We start from the raw sequence: 26,018 nt of genomic DNA on the forward strand, positions 1-26,018 counted from the left end.
CTTATCCCAATCGGTATGGTCTGGTTTATCCCTCAGGGAAATTCTAATCTTGGAAACAATGTCTCTATTAACGCGTTCGGATGCGTTCGCTTGAGGAGAATATAAACCCGTCCTCACGTGCGTCACCCCGTAATTTACTAAAAATTGGTTCATTTCTTTCGAGATAAACTGTTTACCATTGTCACTCTGAATAAACTCAGGGACCCCTACAGCTGGAAAATTTTCTGAAGCGAAGTAATTTATAACGTTAACAGTGGTGGCTCTCTGCATGGGCTTTAGCCAAACGTATTTTGAAAGATGGTCTAATACTATAAAAAGAAATTAGTTTCGCCGCTTAGATCTCGGATAAGGCCCTAGAAAATCGCAATATAATCGCTGAAATTGTCTCTCGGATGCAAAGGTATTCTTTATAGGCAGTCTCGACTGCTGATTAGTGGGTTTTACAGCTTTGCAGGTGTCACAACGCTGGACGTAGTCCCTGACGTCCTTAGCCTGCTGTGGCCAGAAGTACTTTTGCCTAACACGTTCTAAGGTTTTCTGCCACCCGCCATTGTAACTCCGGTTAGCTCATGTGATAATCTCACTGCTTCCTCAGTCAACCCTTTCGGCAACCACAAACGCCACAGCGAGTCTTCTTCCCCTTCCACCCCCTTACGAAATTTAACTCTTTTGAAAATTACACCGTCCACCACTTTTAGGTCTGGAAGAGACTCCTCGCTTTCGGTGACGGTCCTAATCAAATCTAGATATTCGTAACTGCTAAATTCGGGAGAGACTAAAACTATTTCCCCGGGTGTGGTAGTGAAAGTCAACTCATCGGCATCAAACCGCGAAAGCGCATCGGGTACTACATTCAGGGTGCCTTTGCGATGTTCCATTTTAAAGTCGTATATTTGCAGCAGAAGTGACCACCTCGCCAACCTCCCGCTCAAGTCCTTTTGCGTCATCAACCACTTGAGACTGGAGTGGTCCGTGATAATCCGAAACGGTAATCCTTCAACATAGGGACGGAAGCGCTTCACGCTGAATATGGTGGCGAGACATTCCAGCTCGGTTACTGTATAATTGCGTTGAGCATGATTCAGCTTTTTCGAAACGAACGCGATTGGATGCTCAGCGCCCTCATCATCGACCTGAAACAACACTCCGCCAACACCTATTTTGGAAGCGTAGCATTGGATTACAAATTCTTTGGTAAAATCGGGTTGGGCCAAGACAGGAGCGGAACTCAAGGCTACTTTTAGTTTTTCGAAGGCCTCTATAGCTTCAGAGGTAAGCTTGAACGCGCCTGATGTTTTACGGAGACAATCGGTCAAGGGACCTGCCAAGTCAGCAAAATTGGTAATAAATGCCCTGTACCAATTCGCCATGCCCACAAACCTACGTACCTGCCGAGGGGATATAGGTATCGGAAAGTTTTGCATCGCTTCTATTTTTCCTGGATCCACTTTCAAACACCCGCTGCCTATAAAGTACCCTAAATATCGTATTTCTTTCTGACAAAATTTGCTCTTCTTTACGTTTATTGTCAGACCGGCGTCGGTCAAACACTTTGCCACTTCCGCCAGCAACTTCAGGTGGTCCTCAAAATTCGTACTGCATACTATCAGGTCGTCCAGGTAGACGAAGACATTCTCCCGCAGACGCGAAGGGATTGCCTTGTCCATCAGCCTGCTTATAGTCTGCGGTCCATTGCACAGACCAAAGGGCATTACTTTGAAGTGATATAGGGGCCTCCCCGGAACCGCGAATGCTGTTTTTTCCTTGGAGGACTCCGTCAAATTGATCTGAAAGAACGCGTCCTTCAGATCAATGCCACTAACAAAGTGCGTATCTTTCAGTCTGCTTAATAAGCCGTTAATATGAGGCAGGGGGTATGAGTCTTTCTTAGTTACGGCGTTGACCTTCCTGGAATCTATGTACAACCTAACTTTACCTGGTTTCCGGACCAGTACCACAGGACTACACCACGGAGGGTTTGATTCTTCTATAACTACCAGTTCGAGTAACCTGTCTATTTCGCTAAAAACTGCGGCTTGCCTCGGTGGCGAAAGAGGGAAATGTTTGCTTTTTATAGGAACAGCATCACCGGTGTCAATGTGATGTTCCACTAACTTCGTTTGCCCCAGGCCTAACTTCTCGAAGGAAGGAAACGTCTCTATGACCTTTTGTAATTCTGTTCTCCGGGTTGGTGACAAATCGATCATCATGGAGGTTAAGTTCTTCGTCCTTTTCGCCTCTAACCTCTATTCACTCTACGCTAGGTAATATTTCGGGAGCTAACGAAAATGCTCTCCAAAAATCTACCCCGAAGTAAGCTTCTTGGAGAAGTGAAGGAACAAGGTAAAAACGAATAACCTTTGTGGTATTCTTGAAGGTGACCGGTAGCGATACTGAGCCTAGGATTTTTTGCTTGTTGCCACCCGCGGTATATACGAATGCATGCAGGGGTTGATAATTGAAGCCGTTATCCTTTAAGAATTCTACACCATTCTTCCCCAAGATGGAGACGTTGGCTCCCGAATCCAACAATCCTACAATAAAACTATCCCTGATTTTTGCCTTTACAAGAGGCCTTTCATCCTCTGTGAGCGCTAACGTGGTGGCTTGCAGCAATCTTCGCTCCTGTATTCTCCTGTGGTATCTTTTCCTGCACTTCAAAATATTTCCTGATACCGATTGTTTTTCAAAAATGGCATGTCTTATTTGTTCATACCTATCTTCCCTTTCTTCTAGATGAAGTGAGAAATGCGTTTGGCAAGCGGCATCCCTATACTGTCGTTGCAGAATTCTGGTCGGTTCGCCCATCGCGGATGAGAACGTTTGACTATCAGATTCAGAGCTATTGGAATTGTCCGTACTGTCAGGGAAAGTTATTATTACATTTGGGTATTCTTTCGCCAGGGTACTACTGCACCTCGGAAGCTCACCACCTCCATGCAACCCGGTACCTGCGAGAGATCCACCCTCTGGTTCAGCGCACGGGACGACGCCTCGAGCACTGGCTGATGTGGGAGCTATGACGCCGAACGAGGTTCCCCCGCCTTCTCGCTCGGGTACTGGTTTCCCTGCCTGCGATAGTCCCTAGGACATTTAGAAGTAAGTACTCCCTAATACCCACATTTAAAGCAAAACGAATTCCTAATTGGTTCCTCACAGTAAATATAGGAATGCCCCATAGCTTGACAATTCCAGCATTGGATTCGTGAATAGTCCGGTTTCCTGTTGCGTCGATACTCCAACGCCTCTATCTGCGGATCAGCTTCGCAGTCCTCGTCTTCCATCCTCATGTCCGGGCTTATCGTGCGGGCTTCGTTCACGTGCCGTCCTGGGTAAGTGACTCCCAACAGCTTGCTTTCTTTCAGAACTTATTCACCCCTGCGTGCTACATCGCGTAGATCATGAAAGGTTCTCACTTCCGCGTTGAAGAGCATCAGCTTAAGGCTACTGTTGACGTTCCTTTTTATGATGTCAATCAGTAAAACCTCTGACATGGGCTCTCTTTAGCGCGCGTTCAAGGACACTATGTCCGTGTGGAACACGTCATAGCACTCACTCAGCTTCTGCTTCCGCATGGAGATCTCCATCATGATCTCGTGGTCACTTTTTAGAGTACCGAACTCTCTCTTTAGGGAATAGCACCAAAAAGGCATATGTCGCATTTGGGTTTTGGAAACTAGCCATTATTTCTATCGGGGTTACAGCCGCTGGAAGTGGGTTATGTTCCATTTTATTCGCGTTCCTGTTCAAATTTATGGATTGCTCCGCAGACTCGAGAGCGGTGTTGAGCTGGTCCATGTTGTTTCGGATCGTCCCCATCTCCCTCCGCATCTCTTCCTGCGAGGTCCTGAACAGCTGGTGTAACACTTCCACCCACGAGTCCGCACGAGGAGCGTCGTTATGGATCCCTGGGATATTCGCCCGGTCGCTTGCAGCTTCTCTAAAATTTCCAGATCCATGATTTAATGGTAAAGCACCAGCTCCATCCAGTGCGTAGGTCGACACATTGGTCATTAGCCCCGAGATATCATGCGCGTTTAATAGGGGCGCCTTCAGATTACTGGTATTTTCCGGTCTATCCAATTTTTTGTGCTGTTCATTTAGGTCCGAGCCTGCATTCGTCCCCGCGGGACCTCCATATTGCCTACCTACTGGCGTATGCATCACCAGGAGACACTTCATTTTCGAAAAAGCCCCCCTATTATTATCACCCCGGTGCTGGTTCCCTCTAAAGTTTCCAGCGCTCCCGAACGGAGTATTCCGGCCCGGTTGCCCAAATGACTGATCACGCGACATTATAATCAGGAAAAAAAATGTAATTTGTTAAATAGTAGTTTTGGTATCTCAAAAAACTTCTGCCTAAAGTAAAACGTAAGGCATTTAGGGGTTAAGGGAAAAGGTCAGAATTCACACCCCCCCCCCCCCCCCCTTCACCCTATATCCTAAACGATGATTGGTAAAAAAAAGTGTATATATATGTATATAAAAAAGTTGCGCGAGGGAATTCGAAAAAATTTGCGAGCATAAATACTAAAATATTTGATCGGTAGTCGTATCGAATAAAAAGAATTCAAAGGCTAAAAAAAAATGATTAATTAAATATATGTCTTATGTAATCAATGGGAATGGCGACATCCCATCATTAGAAGGCATAGGGCTACAGGGGAAAAAAACAACACAAATCCATTCATACTTGTCCCCAGTTCTCCCAACCGCAATGCGAGGGGTCTTAAGGAGACTGGTTGGGGCCACTAGGGTCACTCCAGGCAGACACAGGTTGGTCTCAACACGCCCAGCCGCAACGCAGGGGCAGTCCCCAGGGGCTCACCCCTGCGATGGTTGGTGGTGTTGAGGCCTCCCTGCCATCCGCACTGGTCACCCCTCCTGCCTCCGCCGCAATGGGTGGAAAGGTTTCCGAGCCGCTCCCCAGGCTGGTGTGCCACTTTGAATCCCGTCGCAATCCAGGTGGTATTCTGAGTTACCACCTGAGACGTGGGCTGCGCTGGGGTCCTACCATTCGCTCACACATTCACACCAGACAGCACAAATACGGCAAGGCAAAAGAAAATAATTTAAACATTACAAAAAAAAATTTATAAAAATCCCCATTAGAAGACACATGTATACCAAGACGACTACGGACAACTTCCGGGAAAACTAAACCCACAATTACAAAAAAAAAATTAAGTGCGTGCAGCACTGCCTCATCGAGTGAATAGAAAAATCTGGAGGACTGACGTTAAGTCACGTGGAACCCTCCGCTACTGCCCCCGATGACCACTCCGGACAACCTGATCCGTCTAACCATCCCACCGCAACGCATGTGGCTGCTCCTGTGGCTGCACACCTCGGACTAGTGGGATGGTCAACTTCACAAGTCGACCCGAAATGGCCCTCGTCACCAGCGCTTCAGGTGCCACGTTGGGCGCCATCTGTTATGGCGCCCTCAGCAACTGTCATAGCGACTGTGCCTCGGACAACAAATCGTTGGGCGCCATCTGTTATGGAAACGCATCTACTATGGGAGCTGCAAGGAAGGCATTCGGCATGATCTGGGGGTGCACTGTGGCTAGTCATGTCGGCTGGGTTGGCTTCTTGCCAACCTTGCTGTCCTGCGCCATAACAAAAAAAAAGTTCCTATCATGCCTTTCAAAACTAACAGAAGCGCAGAACTAATTCAAAACGCTTATAAGTTCAAACTAAAACGACATCCGGTCGAATCGGATGCCACGGACAGACCGTTAGCACATTCAAAATTTAAAATTCCCACAAAAAAATTCTACCCGCAAAAAAAATCGAACCGGAAACGACCGGTTATAACGCTGAAAATAAAAATAATAAACAAAAAATCTGAAAATGAAAAATCAAGAAACAGAAATGGGCCGAATATAAGTTGGGGGCGCCGTGGGTGTTGTTGCGACGCCCGGTGCATAGCCCACCCTCCAAACCATGGTCACCGACGCACCTAAATTTTCGGTGGCCCCTTACCTGTATGCCCTATGTGCCTTCTAAATCCACAAAATGGTCAGCATTCCCATTTTATATAACATTTATTCTATATACATTGCTAGGACATATGTATAATAGAAATATAAATATATTGAAACATTTTTCATTTGTTTATAAGTACCCTAACTGATGATTTTACATTTTGGTTTACGCACTTTTATTAAACAATAAAAATCTCGAAGTAATTCAATACAATTGAAATTTTTTTTTTAAGTGCTGGTATGTATAAATATGCAAAAGGCTCAAAAGAATTAAAAAGTCAAATTAGATGTTACGTTAACGAGCGAATGCAAACTAATGGTACCAGAAAAAAATTTAAATTTAAGTTCCTTTCTTCTCTTTTCCTAATATGTTCCTAATTATTTAGTTAAATTTAGTTATTTGTATGACCCCGCCCATTTGCTATTCATTTATAATTGGCCTTTTTTTTGTTAATAATTCATGAGGTTTTATCTCATTTTATTTGTTTACTTTATTTTATTGATGTATGGTATTTATTTATGTATCAATTGTATTTAGGTATTTATTGTTTTATTTATTTACTGTATATATTTATTTTACTTTAATTGATTTTAATGTAGTTTTATTCTAATTTAATTTAATCTTATTTTATTTTATTTCATTTGTATACGCGCAAATAATTTACTTTGTTATTTCCTTATTATATATTCCCCCCCCCCCCTTTTCTTTTTTGATTATATGTAAACTTTATTTCTTTCATAAGTTGACTAGCATAAATTTCTGAAGTTCATTGTTTTAAACTAACTTCAGCTATCAAACATAAAATAAAAAAAAATTATTGTAAGATAAGGTTAATTAAATAATTAATTCATGTATATAGCGATCCGCTAAATCTAGTCGATGTTGAATTCAACTTATACCTAGGCATTACATTCATATGCATTACATTTTATCATAGCAATTTGAGTTAGGTGTGTATAATATAGACGTTTTTTTTTATAAAATGAACAAAAGTTCATTTCTCCATTTTGCTTTTCTGGTATTTAAGCACAATCAAAATTTAATTGGTTCCTAGTTATTCATACATATATTGTTTAATCTTACATTCGCGATCACTTAGAAGTTGATCATATACTCGTTATTCAAATACACAGGTGTTTTATTTTTGGTAATAAAATACACCTACTACAACACGTTTTGCGAATGTTTTTTTTTTTTTGTTTTCATTTGCTAATAAGTTTCATTGTTGTGCATTGTGTTCCCCTTTTTCTTTTTTTATATGACAATGATGATGATATTTTAAAATGATCACGCCCATTATCTCAAAAAAAAGTTATGGGTTTTTGAGCGTTTGCGATTTCGAAAATAAATTTTCTTCACACTTAATTAATATGTACTAAATGTTTAGGTATCTACACGCACTACAGTAACAGCACAAGTTAACAATCGATATTTTTCAGTAACCAAATTTAAAATTACATTTCAGTGCAATTAAAAAAATGTGAATGAATTGTAAACCAACTTCTAAAACATTTTTGAATAAATTTCGAAATGTTACTTCATAACTCAAGGTTCGATTCGAGCTCAAGACCAGAACAATAAAAACAAAAACAATTGTTACTTCATAACCTTATTAAAATTTTGAGTATGCAGCCTTTTGTAATTTAATTATTTTTAGGCTGGCATTACAAATTTATAGTCTAACTCAATTCCCAATGATTTTTGACAATTATTCTCTTTATTTCAAAACCAACCAGTAATTTGTTAAATAAAAAATAAAAAAAAAATGTGGTTTCCGTATTACGGAACGAACTCACCGCTTGTTGTTGGTAAATTGGGTGTTGGATGATGTTGGTAATATGCTGTCGTTGCCGGTAAGTTGTTGTTGTATGTAGTGTTGCAGCAGGCCTATGTTCGGGACCCTGCTGTTGTTGTTGTTAAAGTGGGTGATGTTGCAGCAGGCCTATGTTTGGCGGCCCTGCTGGTGTCGATGTAAAAGTAGGCGTTTCAGCAGGCCTATGTTTGGCGACCCTGCTGGTGTTGTTGTAAAAACAGGCGTTGCAGCAGGCCTATGTTTGGTGGCCCTGCCGGTGTTGTTGTAAAAGTAGGCGTTGCAGCAGGCATATGTTTGGCGGCCCTGCTGATGTTGTTGTAAAAGCTGGCGTTGCAGCAGGCCTATGTTTGGTGGCCCTGCTGGTGTTGCTGTAGCTAGTGGCAGTGGTAAGCCTGGTGGTTGTTGTGCGTTTGATAAGCGCTGCCGATGGGCTTGCAGTTATGGTGGCGCGGTCGAAGTGGTTGTTGTGACCACTGACGATGGTGATTAGCACGTGATGTTGCGCTGTTAATGGCGGCCTTACGCGGATTTAGCGCGTAACGTTGGCGCTGATGGAGGTGGTAAGGTATCGTGGGGCGGTGGGCTATTACTAGTGGCTGAGCGAGGCGGTCGGCGATGACGAGGTGGTGGAATTCGCTGCGGATGCATGTACCACCATTAGTATACCGTGCGGCCTCGTTAAGTACTTATTTAGCTACCAGTTTACATCGCTTTGGAATTTTCACAATTTGCCGTGCGCGCCGCTATTCCGTGTAAAACTACTTATTCATAGAATACCGCTATGCGAACGCGTTCAATGAAAGACCAATTTCTTTGCCGTGCAAATTTTTTTCTTGTTTAACAAACCACAAAGTTAATATTGCATTTATTATGCACAGCGCTTTCAAATTAGCTAATTATGTCTTTTATTACTTAAGTTTTGAACTTTACAAAATTTCGAAGCTTCTTGATCCGCTTCAGGTTTTCACACACCGCGTTTGCTCACGTTTCTTATTTACGTCCGCGCTACTGGAAAGCTTCCTTCTTTAGCGAACAACAATTGGTTTTTTTACTGTAATTTTTTTGTCCATATGCCTTCTCCCAGACTATATACTTGTTTAAAATAATATTCTTCAAAATTTTATTTTCCCGGTACGTCCACGCACGAATACCTCCGCACTGCAAAAGCCTAGAGCACCTTTTTCCTCTCGCTCAAAATGGGCGCACAAGTAATGGTATCGACGAAATTTTTTTTCCATTCAGCGATGGAAAAGCGCAGTTATCTAAAGCGCCAAATACACGACACGAACATTTCCGCGAACATTCCGCAATCTTGTTCGCAGCTTTGGCCATACACCATACGAACTTTTCACCGAACATTAGTTCTCTTTCAGACAGCGATGAATACGGACAACAATTGTGCTGCAGCAATATTGCTCGCTGTGGCAATTAAGCGTAAAAAAAATTTATACATTTCAATAAATTCACTCAGAAATTTTTTATTGTCCATTTTACTTTTCCGCGCACGTCTGTTCCGTTCAGAAATTACTACGATTATGAGCTATTTCGCCATACACGCACGAACAGTTCGCGCAAATGTTCGCCAAAAATTAAAATATTTTGATTTTTGGCGAACATTTGCGCGAACTGGCAAACACCACCATACACGACAGAAAAGGTCGCAGAAACATGACATAACGGGAATGTTCGCGGAAATGTTCGTGTCGTGTATTTGGCGCTTAACTGTGGCGGCGATTATCGATTGGTTTATTGTTATGGTTAGCTCATCCTTACAGCCTTATACATCCCTACAAGACGGAGGTAACCAGTTCACCCACACATTCAAAGCTTTTTTCGCTCTCCACTAACACATCGACGTTTCATGCTGTCATCGAAATGACAGTTCATTAATTATTCCGGAAAACATTGAAACGCAAAAAAAATATAAATTGTTTACAACGAAAAATATCTTGTGCTTTTAGTTGTGACATATGACGGAAATTAAAAATTTTGTTGCAGAGAACACCTTTTTGCGTTGGCGACCTTCGCCCAAAATAACATTAAGTTAATTTGAGTTGTGACATGTGACTGAAATTAAGAATATTGCTGCACAGACCATCTTTTTGCGTTGGTGGCCTTCGCCCAAAATAATATTAAGGGTAAAGTTTTACAAGACGGTACACCACCTAATTTAAAAATATCAAATAATAATAAAAACGGAGCTCGAGACGCGCCTTTTGATTCAACGTTTGATAATTTTTGATAAAAATTGGGTGGTGCACCGTCTTTTGAATCGTTACCATATTAAGTTGTATAGAATCGACGGGATGGCATACAAGGTTTTATGTCAACTAAATCGCTCCCGATATGGTCGGGCTAGTACCCTAATGGTTCCCGGAACGTACCCGATCTGCATCCGGCAAAGGACCAACAAAGTCGATAACGGGGAGTGTCCTTATCGCTACAACAACAACAACATTATTTACTTTCTGATTTTCATTCATACGTATGTGCATTTTTAAATAATAAAAAAAATGTTATATTCTAATAGATAGCATCTCCGCCGGGTTGCGATTCAGCTCAGAATATGCCAAAATCAGAGGAAATCTACAAAAACAAGGTACTTTACAAGCAACATGCTTTGGAATACGGTACCAAACTGGTTGGATGTATTTCCCTAAAAAATGGTGGAACTACGTATCTTGGTTTGCCAGTATTTGCTTCGGTAATTTATATTGATTTGTAGTAATTAAAAATTGCAATAGTAGATAATATAATGTGAATTAAAATTGAATAGGTAGCCGGAGCAAAAAAGGCAACTGATCGGCATGCAACTGTTATTTATGTGGTGCCACCGGGAGCTGCTGCTGCTATCCTAGAAGCATTAGAAGCAGAAATGTCTTTGATTTTTTGTATCACCAAAGTTGTGCCATAACATGATAGGGTTCGCGTTAAGCACGCTCTCTTAAGGCAAAAAAATCGCGTCTAGTCAGGCCCGATTGTCCAGGAATCATCGCACCAGAAAGGGTAAGTAAATTGGCTACCATATTAAATATATAAGCAACATGTATGAATTTTTTAGTGATAATTTGTCATGCTTTTGTTGATAATCAACTGAAGAATGCAAATACGACAGAGCTCGAAGTTCATGTGAAAACCAATTAATTTTTTTAATTAGCATTTGGAGAGAAAAATACATATGTATGTATGCATAGAACTGCATAGAAGGGGAGGAAAAATTAATTATCAGTAGATTTGCAAGACTTTTGTCATTTTCCCTGCATCGCAGTTGTCATTACATTGCGTTAAGAGAGGACATCAACACCTTACTACCCACAGCCAGTTAAAATTATTGTAAATTTTGCTCTTTTCATCACTGTTTCAAAACGTGGAAAGTTATATATCGAGCATTCCATGGAGAATGGTGCATTTTAGCAGACATTCGCATTGCCGGCATTATTAAGATTCAATCCCTAGAAGGTTTAATGTAGTCATATCAATAGTTCCCGAGATGGTGGGGCTAGTACCACAATGGTGCTCGTTACCGGAACGTAGATAGATAGATCATTTATTGAGGATTGCACAGTGACTTGCACATCTCCTTCACAGCACCTCATCCTAGCCGACTTCCTTGATGAACCCCAGCAGTGTTCTTTGCTTGAGGGATTAAATGTGGGAATGCTCTGGCCATGGTGAGCCCATAAACTTAGCCCTACGTCTTGAAATTGCGCCGCAATCTAGAAGGATATGGGCCACCGTCTGCTGATCCATCACAAAATCGGTATGTGTTGTTCGATACTATACCCAGCTTTTGCATGTGACTGTTCAGTCTACAGTGTCTTGTAAGAATAGCCGTTGGGGTTCTTAGGTTATCTTTTTGAGAGGCCTATTAATGCCCTATATCGAGTTGTGCTGTAACCCCCTAACAGTAACTTAGATTGACTCAGGCCTGGCATATTGCGCCAGTGTTCTCTCTTTTCCCTCCCTTCTGCTAATAAATGCCCCTGTGGGCCAACTGGCAGGAACGGCTCGGGATCGATGGGTCATGCAGTTGCTGCCTCTCTCTCCGTCTTGTCCGCCTGCTGTTGTTGTAGTAGCAGTGCTTCGCCCCATCCAATAGGTGCGACCGATCACAAATTGTCATAAATGTCCTCTAACGGGAGTCCAAAGAAACTTTCTGTTTCAACAGGGGTGGACCATAATGAAAGGGATGTTAGAGGCGTTGGTACCACAATACAATTAAAGACATGGTTGGAGTCATGTGGGGACACATTGCAAGCAGGACATACATTTTGTATGTCGGGGTTGATTCTGGATAGGTAAGAGTTTAGCCTGTTACAGTATCCAGCTCGAAGTTGAGCTAGAGTGACTACTCTCGTTTCCCTAGGGAGAGTGCGTTCCTCTGCTAGTTTTGTTCTTTGAGTACAGGAATCACCGGCATAGAGGTCCGACGCCTGTTTGTGGAGTTCACTGAAGACATGATTGTGTTTTTTAGCTTCATACGGCTGTGTTCTCAGGTGCCGTATTTCCTCATAATGTAATGAGGCCGTGAACAACAAGAGCCACAAAAGATTTATAAAAGTTACGAGGACGCTGGATTTTGGAATCTAGCCCAGAGCAACCTGTCCGATGCAACCATCCCTTGCACGTGAAACACTGACAAGAGTATTTATTTTTTTAATTTAATTTATTTATTATTACGGCTGTTTAGGCCCAAAACTTAAACTACTAAGTACAGTTCATTGTTATAATCACTTATTTCTATTGAATATGCTGTTGGAATGCCATGTGATTCCGATCAGGATATTTACTAGCGTGACAGAGGGACGAGTCTGGGAGCCACTCATTAAAGGAAGGTTGGAAAGGACGCGTTTCCAATCCTCCAGTGCTCCCAGCTTAAGGCAACAAAATTTGGAACTTATATTTTTCAATTATATGTGTATTTTAAGCTTTCGGAATGTATTAGTCTCCGATCAATGCAGCTAAACATGTCTTTGGATGTTGGAAATTGAAAATAACGTGTATCCAATCACCCCTCAACTTTGTTTAGTAAAGACAACACAGCTCAACATATAATGGGAGGTTGAAAAGGACGTGTTTCCAATCCCCCTTGCTCCAACTTTTATTTGGCCTTATTTTCGTTATTTTTGTTACACATTATATAATTTTATTGTTATATTTATGCTGTCGGAATGCGAATGATTCCGATCAGCAACAGTAAATACCAGCTGGAAATACCGAATTCCAGCGAAATTAGTTGTTGGAACTGTCTGGAGTTACAGGTGGCGGCCGATTTTCTTTTCCTTAGGGCCGGATGCATTGTATTTTGCTGCTACCATTATTACCATTCCCTTTTCGCGCTCCAGTATCGGTATATCATGTAAAAAAATAAAAGAAAACAAGTAAGGAAGGCTAAGTTCGGGTGTAACCGAACATTACATACTCAGTTGAGAGCTATGGAGACAAAATAAGGAAAATGAACCTGGGGTAACCCTGGAATGTGGTTGTATGACATGTGTATCAAATGAAAGGTATTAAAGAGTATTTTAAGAGAGAGTAGGCCATAGTTCTATGGATGGACGGCATTTAGGGATATCGCCATAAAGGTGGACCAGGGCTGACTCTAGAATTTGTTTGTACGCTATGGGTATCAAATGAAAGGTGTTACTGAGCATTTTAAGATGGAGTGGGCCTTAGGTCTATCGGTGGACGCCTTTTCGAGATGTCCCCATTAAGGTGGACCAGGGGTGACTCTAGAATGTGTTTGTACGATATGGGTATCAAACGAAAGGTGGTAATGAGTATTTTAAAAGGGAATGGGCTTTATTTCTATAGGTGAACGCCTTTTCGAGAAATCGCCATAAAGGTGGACCAGGGGTGACTCTAGAATATGTTTGTACGATATGGGTATCAAATGAAAGCTGTTAATGAGTATTTTGAAAAGGAGTGATCCTTAGTTCCATAGGTGGACGCCTTTTCGACATATCGCCATTAGGGTGGGCCAGGGGTGACTCTAGAATGTTTGTACGATATGGGTATCAAACGAAAAGTGTTACTGAGCATTTTAAGAGGGAGTGGGCATTAGGTCTATAGGTGGACGCCTTTTCGAAATGTCGCCATTAGGGTGGGCCAGGGGTGACTCTAGAATGTGTTTGTATGATATGGGTATCAAATGAAAGATGGTAATGAGTATTTTAAAAGGGAGTAATCCTTAGTTCTATAGGTGGACGCCTTTTCGAGTTATCGCCATAAAGGTGGACCAAGGGTGACTCTAGAATGTTTGTACGATATGGGTATCAAACGAAAGGTGTTGCTGAGCATTTTAAGAGGGAGTGGGCATGAGGTCTATAGGTGGACGCCTTTTCGAGATATCGTCATTAGGGTGGGCCAGGGGTGACTCTAGAATGTGTTTGTACGATATGGGAATCAAACGAAAGGTGTTACTGAGCATTTTAAGAGGGAGTGGGCATTAGGTCTACAGGTGGACGCCCTTTCGAGATATCGCCAATAGGGTGGGCCAGGGGTGACTCTTGAATGTTTGTACGATATGGGTATCAAACGAAAGGTGTTACTGAGCATTTTAAGAGGGAGTGGGCATTGGACGCCTTTTCGAGATATCGCCATTAGGGTGGGCCAGGGGTGACTCTAGAATGTGTTTGTACGATATGGGTATCAAATGAAAGGTGGTAAGGAGTATTTTAAAAGGGAGTAGTCCTTAGTTCTATAGGTGGACACCTTTTCGAGATATCGCCATAAAGGTGGACCAAGGGTGACTCTAGAATGTTTGTACGATATGGGTATCAAACGAAAGGTGTTACTGAGCATTTTAAGAGGGAGTGGACATTAGGTCTATAGGTGGACGCCTTTTCGAGATATCGCCATTAGGGTGGGCCAGGGGTGACTCTAGAATGTTTGTACGATATGGGTATCAAACGAAAGGTGTTACTGAGCATTTTAAGAGGGAGTAGGCATTAGGTCTATAGGTGGACGCCTTTTCGAGATATCGCCATTAGGGTGGGACAGGGGTGACTCTAGTATGTGTTTGTACGATATGTATATCAAATTAAAGGTATTAATGAGGGTTTTAAAAGCGAGTGGCCCTTAGATGTATATGTGAAGGCGGTCTCGCAATATCGACCAAAATGTGGACCAGCTGATCCAGAAAATCATCTGTCGGGTACTGCTAATTTATTTATATATGCAATACCACTAACAGTATTCCTGCCAAGATTCCAAGGGCTGTTGATTTCGTCTTGTAGAACTTTTTCATTTTCTTCTACTTAATATGGTAGGTGTCACACCCATTTTACAAAGTTTTTTCCATAGTTATATTTTGCGTCAATAAACCAATCCAGTTACCATGTTTCATCCCTTTTTTCGTATTTGGTATAGAATTATGGCATTTTTTTCATTTTTCGTAATTTTCGATATCGATAAAGTGGGCGTGGTTATGGTCGGATTTCGGCCATTTTTTATACCAAGATAAAGTGAGTTCAGATAAGTACGTGGGCTAAGTTTAGTAAAGATATATCGGATTTTGCTCAAGTTATTGTGTTAATGGCCGAGCGGAAGGACAGACGGCGGACTGTGTATAAAAGATGGGCGTGGCTTTCACCGATTTCGCCCATTTTTACAGAGAACAGTTACCGTCATAGAATCTATGCTCCTACCAAATTTCACAAGAATTGGTAAATTTTTGTTCGACTTATGGCAATAAAAGTATTCTAGACAAACTAAATGAAAATGGGCGGAGCCACGCCCATTTTGAAATTTTCTTTTATTTTTGTAGTTTGTTGCATCATATCATTACTGGAATTGAATTTTGACTTAATTTACTTATATACAGTAAAGATATTAAATTTTTTGTTAAAATTTGAATTTTACAAATTTTTTTTTTAAAAAGTGGGCGTGTTCTTCATCCAATTTTGCTAATTTTTATTTAGCAAATATATAGTAATAGTGGTAACGTTCCTGCCAAATTTCATCATGATATCTTCAACGACTGCCAAATTACAGCTTGCAAAACTTTTAAATTACCTTCTTGTAAAAGTGGGCGGTGCCACGCCCATTGTCCAAAATCTTACTAATTTTCTATTCTGCGTCATAACGTCAACCCATCTACCAAGTTTCGTCGCTTTATCTGTCTTTTGTAATGAATTATCGCACTTTTTCGGTTTTTCGAAATTTTCGATATCGAAAAAGTGGGCGTGGTTATAGTCCGATATCGTTCATTTTAAATAGCGACCTGAGATGAGTGCTCAGGAACCTACATACCAAATTTCATCAAGATACCTCAAAATTTACTCAAGTTATCGTGTTAACGGACGGACGGACGGACGGACGGACATGGCTCAATCAAATTTTTTTTCGATCCTGATTATTTTGATATATGGAAGTCTATATCTATCTCGATTCCTTTATATATGTACAACCAACCGTTATCCAATCAAACTTAATATACTCTGTGAGCTCTGCTCAACTGAGTATAAAAAAAACTATCTTATTGGAAGGGTTTTACAATGCTCCAATAAACTTTTTTTTAAAGTATTGAAGTTATTACTACTTTTTATGTGATTAGGAAGTTCATTGAAATATTTCAGGTCCTTATATATATGACCGTCCTAAAAAGATTCTTTTCCGGCAAACGCAGCAAACCCATTTCTCAGTACTGGGGTCAGGAGAAGGACCCGGATTGGGGTCGATACCTTCCCGGAAGAGGAGAGTATGGCGCAGACCCGCTGCAAGGATCTGCTGGGGGGTTGATAATTTGTGGGAGAGACGCAACAAATTAAACATGGAGTCCGCCTGCTCATTGCCCTCCACTCCCCTGTGGCCTAGGACCCAGGCCAACAGTACTACGTTGTGTGCTCCTAATTGATTCAGCTTTTCTACGCACTGAAGGAGAAGTGCTGACTTTATTTCGAACGCCGCAAGTGCCTTTAGTGGAACCTGACTGCCTGACTGAGTATGGCAATTGTTTCATTGGGGTATCAGCGCTGAAGGTTCAGCTTAGCGCACTAACTTATGGCGAATACTTCCGCTCGAAAATGCTCGGATGTGCTTTTATAGTTACTGATATTTTGGTTCTGGGTCCGAAAACTCTGGCTCCAATCCCCTCTGGCGTCTTCGAGCCATTTATGTACCTTCCGATCTTGAGCCTAGTAATACATTGCACCCGCCCATACCTATACAGCCGTACCAAGAGACGGAGCAGCCCATTACATATTGGCACAACCGGAGCACTGCTGGACATCCATCCTATATGAAAGCTATGCATTCAAAAGTGTTTGTACCAGTGGCTGCTGCACACCGAACTGGACCAATGTATGCTATATTGAGGCCTGCACAAATACCAAGCTATGTTTATGTAAATAATGTTACTGCTAATGTCAGTTTGCACGGTTGAGCACATACAGTACCTACGTTTATACAAGGTGGAACACCACACTACCTACATGGCGATGTAGCCACCGATCAGGTTGTTGTAAGAGATTAATTAAAATATGTTATTCATAAACACTGATTCTTATACTTTTATTATCATTAATCTGTAGACTAGACTCATGACGGGTATTCTTACTGGACACTGCCTTCTGGCGTCACATGCCTTTAAATTAGGCTTGGTCAGTGATAGCAGATGTAGGAAGTGCGAGTTGGAGGAGGAAACGATCGATTTCATTCTGTGCTCGTGCCCTGCGCTTGCCGGGCTAAGACTCCAGCTGACAGATGTCAGATCTAGAAGCAGCAAGTGGCTTAAGTTCTAGGAAGCCGCTAACCCGCTGGAGCCATGAGAAGCGTGAGTGCACTTTGGGTGTCCCAAGACAAGTTCCGTACCTGCTCCGAATAATTTGATAGATAGATAGATTAGATAGGGATCTGTTCTAGGTCCAACTCTTTGGAATGCGGTGTATGGCGGGGTGCTACAAATCGACCTTCCCGGAGGCACGGAAAATGTCGGCTATGCAGATGATATTGTCGTAGTAGCAGTGGCCAAGAAACTTGATCTGCTCCAAGCATTATGTAATGACGCCATGGGAAGAATAACGGAATGGTTGACGAACACGGGGCTGGAGATGGCTAGCAATAAGACATAAGTGGTTCTGATGAGCTCAAAGCGGACTGTGGATGAGTTGGTCCTAACCATAGGAAATTTTCAAATAAATTCAAAGCTCTCCATGAAATATCTAGGAGTAATCATTGACTCAAAACTAACTTTTAGGGAGCACTTCAGGGCGGTGGGGGACAAAGTTTCTAGAGTTAGTGGAACCCTAACGCGAATAATGCCCAACATCGGCGGCCCAAGCAAAGCTACCCGTCAGCGATTATCCAACGTAACCAGCTCTATAATATTATATGCAGCACCAGTATGGCACAGATCTAAAATGGTCCACCAAACGATATACTAGCAGCCTACCGCATTACTGCTATACGAATAGCATGTGCTGTTCCGACGACGCGATCCATGTTTTATCCAGGAAAATCCCAGTAGATCTACTCTCAGGTGAAATGGCCGATCTGTATGGCATTGGATTCAGCCGACCATCTGAAGATGCTAAGAAAAGCGCAAGGTCACGAACAATAGTTAGGTAGCAAGAACGGCGGCAAGATTCGAGAAAAGAGCGCTGAACCTTCATCCTAGTCCGGAATATAGCGGAATGGTACGAGCGAAAACACGGCAAACTAAATTACCATCTCACACAGATATTGAGCAGGCACGGTGGCTTGAAGGAATATCTACATAAGCGTGGGATAGAGGAGGATCCTTTCTGTCCAAGCTGTCCGTCCGAATTGGAAAGCGCAGAACATGTAATATTTCACTGCCCTCGTTTTCACGGCGAAAGACTGTCTGTAAACAGAGTTTTTGGAGAGGAACCTTCCATTAGGAATTTAGTTCCACGAATTTGCGGACAAATAGATTGTTGGATTGCTGTGAGCAAGATGGCCTTTATAGTAATGACGAAATTGATGATGCATGCCGAAAGGGAGCGTAGAGAAATGCGCATACGAAGTAGTGGCGACTAAATCGCCTTTGAAGTTACTTTACCAGGTCCTGATTGTAGTTATCTGAAATTTCTCTTGTGCCTTTGGAAAAGAGCTATGTGTGGAGCCCTATTTATGGAACACTTTTCGGCTTATATTAAAAACTTTTAATCTATTCTTACTGATATGAGTTTCTTTTTCATTCTAGGTAATTTGATTTTGACGATGTGAGGATAGAAATATCCCAAATATTCCAGCTGTGGCTGTAAGAACATACATTTGCTCAAATTAGAAGAAAACTGCACGGTTGAGCACATCCAGTATCTAGGTTTATACAAGGAGGAACACCACACTACTTTCACGGGGATGTAGCCACCGATCACGTTGTTGTAAGAGCTTATTTTAAATATGTTATTCATAAACACTGATTCTATTATTTTGTTTTGGTTTTTACTTTAGAGTCAAACTGTTATATAAGCGATGTCAGCTATGCCTGTAACGTAAGCGCCTTCAGATGTAATAGTTACCGCGGACGCGGTCACAGGAGTAGTTCACTACGTGGGGATTACACTAATCAAGGACTTTCAATATCGGAAGGTTTTCCAGCACTATACCACACCAACAATATGTGCAATCACCCGAATAAATTGTACAACAAACGTTAACACCACATCATCAGCCAGCAACAACAACAACAAACGCAACAAGTTGAAACTTCTAAACAATCAATGACTAGTAAACCACCAACATCTCCGCAATATGCGCAAACATCAAGACCAACATGTGTCGCCTACTTTGCAAAACGGTGAAGATGGCCAAGGCCATTCTGATTCTAATACTGATAAAGGCGAACCATTGGCAAATTTAAAAACTCAAACAGACCACGAAAAATGTTGATGATGGTATTAATTCTAGTACGGATAGTAAAGAATTTAAACCTAGGAAAAAAGCTAAACTTGATAAAAACTTAACCGAAGATGACAATGTTTCTAATTCTATTACAAAGGAAGATGAACCTTTGATAAATATGAAGCTTAAAACAGAGTTATCAAAAAATGACGATGATGATAATGATGTTGATGCAAAGTCCAATGTTGAAAATGATGAAAATTATGAAACAGAATCTGAAAATAGTATGAGTGTGGATTATAACCTGAAGCAAAACTGTCATATCCGGTACGACCAGAATTAGATGTTAAGAAAAGAGCCTACATAAAAAGACTCAGTATATTTATGGAAAATTTATCATGAGACAATGCCCAATGTATGTATTTCAATTAAATTCAGCACATTGTTGGAAAAAGCATCTAAACTTTATGCATCGTGTAGAGAAACCAGAACATTTACAATTTAAATATAACGAACGTGGTGCAAAATGTAAATTTTGTGATATTCAAGCAGCTACACCAGCTTGAACAAATTATTGGACCATGAGATTTCTCATATGCCTAATAGTCATTATTTAAAATGTAAATTATGCGATTGGAAGACGAAAATACATTCAAGTATGAATTTTCATTTACGTGTACAACACGCTGAAACAATTGATGTAACAACGAAAAGTTTAGAATTGAATGTTTGTCCATATTGTAATCACAATGGTATTTACGCAAACACTTAATACATCTTTTCTATGTTTAGAATGTGGTGAATAATTTAGAACAAATACAAGTTTACGTGTACACCACAAGATTTGAACGGAAATATCTTGAGGGTATGGTTACACCTATGTGGCATCTACAAGCTATTTATAATGACTAGTATGGAATGAATCCGGATATGGAAGAAAACGGAGGTGACGAAATGAATCACCATGCTTCTTTGGATTCTGGTGATACTCCTGACATGCTTCCTAATTTCCCTACGTCTGATGTTACTATACCTACCAAACTAATATGACTGCAAACTGATGAGCAACACTACCAGCGCAGGATAAATAAGAACTTCAAAACAAGGTTTCGGAAAGGGCACGACTATGAATAGACGTTAATGTATTTATATAGTTTATAAATATAAAAATTCACATATGTAAAGTTCGCTAGAGTAATAAGGCAATAATTTAAATTGTAAAAAAACATTGTATATATGAATAATTTATAATTAAATATTATCTGAACATAAAGGACGCGTTTCATTCATAGAAAAAGCGATTTGACAGAAGGTAACCGATACGGGTAACCGATAGACCAGTTACCCGTGTTGTTGTTGTTGCATATGTTTTGGTTAGCGATAACGAAAACATAACTGATGAAGTAACTTAAAAATGTAAATAACATCGAGTGAGAAGGAATGTCGAAAACACAATAGGTAAGAGCGAGAAAGCGAGTCACACGTACACTATTTTGAGAGAGCGCATGCGTTACCCATAGTGTACCTATACCAAGTGTGTTCACTAAGCGATAAACGTCAAAACTACAAACAGCCTCGCTCACCTGATGGAAATCTCAGGTCTAGAGTCGCATTTTTGGTCTCAACGACAACATTTTTGACTACCAATCGTATGGACTTTTTCAATTTTTCAATCATTCGGAGCATTCGGTAATGGTATCCATTTTGAATTCGCTGTCATTCCGAATCCAGCGAGTGCCTGTCAGAATGCTTGACAGATAAGTCAACACACTTGTACTTGTACACTATGGCGTTACCTTTTTCACGACAGCAATGTAAAAGTCATTAAGACGATAATTGGTGAACAAGTTATTGATAACGATTAAGTAATCGATTAGGGAACGGGTACCTGTCTTGTAGGGATGTCGCGTTCCGGCTGTCAAACCTTTGTGTTGTTGTTAGGTGAATGGAACGTAGAGAAAGCGTAAAGGCTCCATTACTGATACTTAGCATAGACTTGACTTGACTTGGTGTAAACTTGGCAACTTAGCCACGATTATACTCCACTTAGCGCATACAATCTGGCATCATAATCAGGTTTGAAATTTTCTTTTAAATAAATGTCAATTTGTATGACAAAATGTCAAAATGACCTGGATACAAACAAATGGCATCTCAAAATGTAAACGTCACTTAGAACTTACATAGAAAATCAAAATTCAACAGACTTCTAAGTCAAGTTAAGTGTTGCCAAGTTTTGAGTAATCAGTAACATGCACTGTTCATTTAACAGAACTGTAAGTGACAGTTCTCAAGTCAAGTCAAGTCTATGCTAAGTATCAGTAATGGAGCCTTAAAACTTTGCAACTTTTGTGTGTTGTGGGAACGTCGTGCGCTAAATTAAGTAAAATTTTACCACCACGACAGTGCATAATTGCCCATGCATCGGATGCATTTTGCGTTTGCCATCTCCTTTTGACAATCTCTATGCCAGTACAATGAAACGAATAAAATCAGCTGATGAGATGAGCCACCTACACAATTGAGACAGGTGTTATTGAAAATTCGTCAATGTCATGGGAATTTTTGGCGATGCCACCCGCACGAAACTAACACAATTTTGTTTTAACCACCCCAGGCAGACATGAGTGAGGGTCAATCCTACCTTTTTCCCTATCACTAGCCAACTGGTACGTTCCAAGGTTGAATCTCCCCAGTGGACCATAACCGTGTTGTAAATACTATGTGCAGATTACCCAAAGTAATATGCGTACATTTAGGAGAAAATAAGCCGTAGCCGAAGGTGGTTCCTCGCAACTGTCACGCTGATCTCTTGGGAGCTGAGAATGATGCCACAACCAAGGCCAAACACGAAATCAAAGGCCGTAAGCGGGAGCGGGAATTGAACCTAACCGGAAAACAAAAAATGGACTTTAAACCTTACTAAAACCGGTACGAAATCAAGACTGACACCGAAAACAAAAGCGAAAATGAATCTGGCATTGAAATCGGACCCGAGACCGCAGTCGAACACGGATTAAATTCGACAACAAAATGGGATAAAAATTAGAACGGAAACCAAAAAAACGAATTAAACTGGTTCTCTGCATCTATCACGGTAGTCTCTTGGGAACTGAAAGTGGCTGACAATACCACGTTTGAGACTCCGCTGGAATGGGCTGACACCATCTCTTTCCAGGAAGGAAGGTTGGTCTGGTGAGTTTTTGGTTGTAAAAGCTTGGCGGAGCTATTACGTTTTAAACAAATTTAGTAGGCTACTGTTAAATAGGAATTTATGCGGTAAGTTTTAATTACCTGGTAAGCTCCAATTATGTTAGCTGTATGAGGGATGACGACGTATGTTTTATTCGTTAGAAAATGTGGTAAAATCGCAAAAATCTTAAGCCTAAAACGTTTTTAAGGTCAAACGTAAGCGCTGTCACTGGAAGTATTTAAGATGGCAATGTATTTGTGAATTCGTAAAATTGTATGCCTTTTGATATCTTCTGAGCTGTAACCATTTTTCATTCTATAAAGTAATTTGAGAAGTTAAAACTTAAGACGAACGCTTAACTAAAGCTTTTAGTGGACGAAAATCAGTGTCAAAGGAAAATATGCCATCATACAGGAAAGTTGTGAATGATCCGCTCGGCTAATATATATGAATGCAATTGGGCTACATCTTAGTCAAATTCATAGTCATTATAACCATTTTGATCAACTTAACTGAGGTCAACGGGACGGAAACCAAAATATGCTATAGAGAATAATTTTAACCCTCAAATTATCTCCAACAATATTAAATACAGCACACTGACCAAAATGTTAAACATCTATAGTTTTTTTTTTTTTTGTTTTCAAGAGGTGGGACGGGTTGTTGCTAAAACTATAAGCATATTGCTCTAGAACAATGATAATTTGTATATAGCTATTTTAGATTGTGGGCTATCACAGTAAAGGTTTGCGATTTTTTTCGGAATCAATTCGGGAGTATTTCGCTATTACGTCGGGACTATGGGCGGATAATTTCTGGAACATTTTAATATAACTTCACGACTATTTATGAGCTATTACGTGATGATTTATGGAATCTTTCGGCAATATTTCGAGTTTATTATCGGGATAGTTTCCTGGTTCTCTGACTTTTTCAGTACAGTTTCGTGTTTTTTTTTCAGTATCATTTCCAGTCTATTTAGTTATTAGTTTTCACCGTTTCGAAACCATTTCTGAAGTGTTTTGAAGGACGATCTTTGCAATGTTTCGAAATCATTTCGATATTGTTTCTCGGATAATTTTAGGAACACTTCAGAAAAATCTGGGACTACTTCGGGTTAGTTTCGGAATTTTTTCAGACATAATATCAAGACTTTTTATCAAGATAACTTCGTATATTATTTTCGTATTGCTTAATTTGTCATAACGCCACTTTTTCGAAACCACTCGGCATAAGTTATAAGTTTGATCCGGGAATTTTTAGGGGCAAGTTGAATTTATATCCGGATAATTTATAAACTCTCCGGAACATTTCGCGACCCCGAGGACGGAGTATATGTATAACATAGGTCCTGCTTTTTATGGGTTTTCAGTTTGGTCGTTAAACAAACTTCGGGTAAAACTATGGACGTGCATGGGAGGTTCTTAGGTATCCCTCTGGAAATAGCTTTTCTTTCAAATGGGTCATATACACATATCTAGGTCGAAGCAGTTTTGGATCAACCAAATTAAAAACATTTAATAAGAAATAATGTTCACAGCTTTATCTGTACTAGAGTTCGCCCAGTGGTTGAAATTCAACCACATAAGCAGTTAAAATAATATATACAATTTTTATTGTTCATACTTAACGATATTTACCTTAGTAAGAAAAAGAGTTATTTAAAAACGTTAAAATTTTTATTAATATTAATATATTGCCATATGTATTTAATTAGCGAGCTTTGCTCATATTGCTTTATACAATGGTTTTTGTAATTGATATTAGAGAAAAATTGTAAGTTTACAAACGGCGATGGTTACTAGGACATTTTTCTGAATTTCACTTCTTCATCAGCTAGCTTTTCGGGAGCTGAGCGTTGAACTCGAATCTCCAACATTCATATCAGTGCAAGCCTTTGGCTGCTAAGCCATATGAATGTCCCGTTGTTCGCTGTACAATTGGTCTCCAAGAGTTGCCTTTTTGTTTATATTCCTTTTGATCACCATGTAGGCACATACACTCTGTATGTAGTTTATTCCTAATGGATTGAGAATACAGTTAGAACTAACTATTTCGAAACGATAACTACCGGTTTGGGTACAGGTTGACGAATAGGTCGATTTGAAAAAGTCTGCGAATAAGTCGGCAATATCATGGTCAAGGCTAGCATTCTTGCCACCCAAAGACAAAGATGATGGAAATCCCGAAAATTTGCGTTTTGAATTAACAAACCCGTAAATTTTTTTAGGATTGTTAAAAAACCCAATTTTGCTTCTTGTTAAATACGACTTGTAGCAGTTTTGATTCAGGCGTTGGAAATTAGAACGGGCAACTAAATATTTAGAAAAATCTGCAGAAGAACCAGATCTTTTAAAACGCTTATAGAGCCTCGATTTAATATTGTTCAGGTTAGCAAGTTGCCTCGAGAACCAAGATGGTTTACTACTTTTAGCCTTAACAAAATGAACCGGAACGCAACGATTAATAAAGTCACTTAAGTAACTATAAAAAATAGACGTGGCAGCCTCAACATCAGTACAAGCATAAAGGTCAGACCAATCGTGGGAAGCTAACAGTTGATTAAGCAAATCAAAGTTAGCCTTATTAAAACATCTCGAACGAGAACGACATGACACTTCCATGAAATTAATCGTAGGCAGTAAATTGTCCAGTGTAACCTCAAGTGTGGGGTGCAAGGGATCTTCAGGCAGGGATAAGGCAGGGATTCAACTGAGACCAGTACCTATTGAGCTATCACCAAAAACTAAATCTAACAGCTTATTTTTAGAGTTCACCACATTATTGATCTGAACTAGCGGCAATTCAATAAGCGAGCCAATAAAATCATGCTGAGTGACAGGAGTCAAAAAGTTTGAATCATCGTTGCCAATCCAACTAACGTATGGTAAGTTAAACACCCCTATTATGAATTTTCATACGATAGACGATAAACGCTTGCAAGCGTATCGTAAAAAATCAGCTTTCATATTGCGATTTCCACACGCCCGATAGATGTACTATTGTGAATGACGGCAGAGTTTTGTTTACAAATTTTTGTGAATCTATACGAAACAGATAGCAAAACAAAACGTAAAAACTAACAGTTCAATTGCCTTGTACGTAAAAGTGGCAAAAGTTTTTAAAAGCTGTAATAATAAAATGTTTTCTGCTACCTATGTATGTATGTTGCTTTTATATAAACTCAAATGAACAAATTGACGAAACTTGCAT

At 40.4% G+C, this 26,018-nt stretch overlaps 1 long non-coding RNA gene across 1 annotated transcript; it reads left to right on the forward strand.

Moving 5' to 3' along the window:
- The first annotated feature begins 9,672 nt into the window (after window positions 1-9,672).
- Window positions 9,673-20,885, forward strand: LOC137249847 (uncharacterized). The gene is made up of 5 exons (XR_010952569.1): window positions 9,673-9,942; window positions 10,335-10,508; window positions 10,581-10,810; window positions 18,972-19,152; window positions 19,223-20,885. It is a non-coding gene; the product is annotated as an uncharacterized lncRNA (long non-coding RNA).
- The last annotated feature ends 5,133 nt before the right edge of the window (window positions 20,886-26,018 follow it).

The sequence above is a fragment of the Eurosta solidaginis genome, chromosome 4 (assembly GCF_040869045.1).
Source record: "Eurosta solidaginis isolate ZX-2024a chromosome 4, ASM4086904v1, whole genome shotgun sequence".
Lineage (NCBI taxonomy): Eukaryota > Metazoa > Arthropoda > Insecta > Diptera > Tephritidae > Eurosta > Eurosta solidaginis.